Below are 2,861 nucleotides of genomic sequence, written 5' to 3'. Positions count from 1 at the left end.
ACAGCTTTCTCAATTAAAGTTAGCTGTCTTCAAACCATTTGTCAGTTCCTAAAGTCCAGTGAGTCTCTTCTTACTTTCGTCAAATTTTACCCATCGGAAATTCTACAACCGGCGAGAGAATGGTAAGTTTGCAGGCGTATAGAGCTAACATCCAGAGTTCGATTCCCTGCGATGGACGCAGAAGATAGTTCAAAGTGCCATCTATATCATAAGACAGGGCGCTGTGGCTTAGTTGGTTAAAGCGCCTGTCTAGTAAACAGGAGATCGTGGGTTCGAATCCCACCGGTGCCTTCTAATTTTGGTTTAAAAAGTGTATAAAAAATGTGATACATTCCGTCTACTGATTACGTTCTAAGTAACAGTCAATGGTTTTCATATTTTTATCACATTGCTTTAGTTACCTCCACCACCGAAGGTTTAGAGAGATTATGTTTTAAACTCTTTGTGTGTTTGAAAGCAAAATATCTCGAAAACGACAGAATAAATTTGGACGAAAACTGCTATACTTTAGAAATATGACACAAGTTAGAAGTGTTTAGTTTTTGGAGGGTTAAAATCACAGCAAGGTTACAAAAATTTCAAACGTCCCTATCTGTTACCACTATTTTTACACATTAACTCAGTCAACAAAAATGATCGGATTTTAATGAAACCTGGTGGAAATATGTAGAATGTTATTCCCTATAGTTCACCGTAAAATAGTCCATGTCGGTTGAAAACGAAACAAATATAGAAATATTGTATTTCCTAAATAGCCGAATATGATCAACACTACGTGGCGAAGGTATGAGTGCCCCTGTAGTTCCATTCTGATGTCATCGGGCACTGGCCAAAGATAAAATTCAAGTCCTGACCAGTGAAAATGGTTTTCTAGGGGCGCCCCCTTATTCCCCTCATCAAACTTTCCAAACTGAGGGTTTAGAGACCCCATCTTTCTGAAGAACCGTAAGTCTCAAGAGAGCAATTGTTTTACACCACGTGAGATAATAAAATATTCGATCATTCACACCTTTCCGACCTTCTTCCAGCTCGACCTTTGCAACTAAATTCAGTCATGCACCAGGGAAGTTCAACATCTTCCAACATCACAATCTTCTAAGTACAACTTTACTCTGTTACCACATAAAGGACTACGAGAAACACCTGTTTCTGAACTCCCCCGATTGTTTCCCCAGGTTTGTAGTAAACTTCTGGAGATGTTAAATAGAAAAACTGCTAGGTTGTTGTTGTTGTTGTTTTCTCTGCCAACCTTCTTTCAAATCTAATTATGTACCCAACGTTGCTTTAATAAGATATGTTTTCAATTGTCCTATGTGTTGGAGAGAGCAATACTAATAAACAAGAGTATATTATATTATTTATATTCAACAGCCCATGGCTCGAGTTCTGCAGCAGAAAACAACACTTACAACAAAGAATCTACGACGTTAATCCATCCCACCAGGTGGAACACCTTCCTTTACTGCTGCATACTTGCCTGTTTGTTATTGTTACAATTATCACATGTTAAATCTATATTTAGATTAAATACTCATGTACAATAATAATTTAATGAAAAAGATACATTAAACTAAAAATAGTAATCTTCTTGGAATACAAAGATTTAATGTTTAAAAACAAAAGGAAACATAATCTACATAACAAGTCTGTCACAATCACACAAAGATTAGCAGCGAATACATAATAGCATTACGTACTATTTTAATAATAGCTGAACCTACACTCACTGTCCTCACGTATCAGGGAAACCTGGAAAGTCAATGAATTTTAAGTTTTCGGCTCGGGGAACATCAGATAATTTCGTTTTACACACAAAAACCTTGAAAACTAACTGCATTTCATGTGATTCAGTGATATTTGTAGGATATAGATGACGAATTAAAAAATTAGCATTCGCTACAAATATGACATACAGGTTACGTATGGAACACTTAGCACTTCAGTATGCATATTCTATGCATAAACATTGTTTTGTCTACATCGATGTTTTGGTTTACAGGTAACTGTCATGGAGTATGAAGTTAGCCGTAATAGATCAAGTAAACAGTAGCTAGGTTCTTGCATAAGCAGAGTGAAAGGGCTTTAGAAAAGGCTTCTATCGTCTTTCTAAATCTGCTTCTTGCGGGTTCGTTTTAACAAAGCCTAAAAGCCTTTAAGAAATCTATATTAAGAGATAGGCTGCTTCCATTAAATAAGTTATTTTGATCTTACAAACTTGGTAGATCAATCAAATTATCTCATTGTCAGTAGTCGTAGAAGGAACAAGAAATACCTTGGATGTATTACGTCATTCACCCGTTTGTGTAGGAGAATTTTGAAAGATACCAAAAGGAAGGGAAATAGTTTGATTGTTTCCGTAAAGTCTTGCAGCTCAAAAATGATATAAATCTACAAAGGTCATTGTTTTTAATTCATATGTCTATATATTATTCAAATAACTATATAACATATTTTATTACTAATTTTGTTTTTATCCGTTATAAAACAAAATATACACAACAAATAAGAACTGCCTACAGCACACGAAGTCATGATGTAGAACACTAAGTCTTTATAACTCCACAGTAGCCACGAAAAGTTGCTATATGTCGATATTTAGACATTCTAAAGGCACCAGGAATGTCACTAATCCAAATCTGTATAGAATTAAATCGAGAAAAAAACTTTCTTTATAATTCAAACCAAAAAACAGGATGCGATATTATCTTTAAAATGAGAAGATACTCCTGAAATGATAACTTGTATAACTTCTATATCCACAAATTCACAATGTATTGTGTTAACACTATTGAGCTGCTTGCGAGTGATTTTGCGAATTGGTTTTCTAAATATAACTGTTGTCGGCAGTGAATGTATCTAGA

At 35.0% G+C, this 2,861-nt stretch overlaps 1 non-coding gene across 1 annotated transcript; it reads left to right on the top strand.

Annotated features, from left to right (window-relative positions):
• Positions 1–217: 217 nt before the first annotated feature.
• Trnat-agu lies at positions 218–291 on the top strand. The gene has a single exon. It is a non-coding gene; the product is annotated as a tRNA-Thr (tRNA).
• The last annotated feature ends 2,570 nt before the right edge of the window (positions 292–2,861 follow it).

Source organism: Limulus polyphemus, unplaced genomic scaffold (genome assembly GCF_000517525.1).
Source record: "Limulus polyphemus unplaced genomic scaffold, Limulus_polyphemus-2.1.2 Scaffold534, whole genome shotgun sequence".
NCBI classification, from domain to species: Eukaryota; Metazoa; Arthropoda; class Merostomata; order Xiphosura; family Limulidae; genus Limulus; species Limulus polyphemus.
Note: the sequence above shows the minus strand (reverse complement) of the source record. Positions and strands in the feature narration are given on the sequence as shown.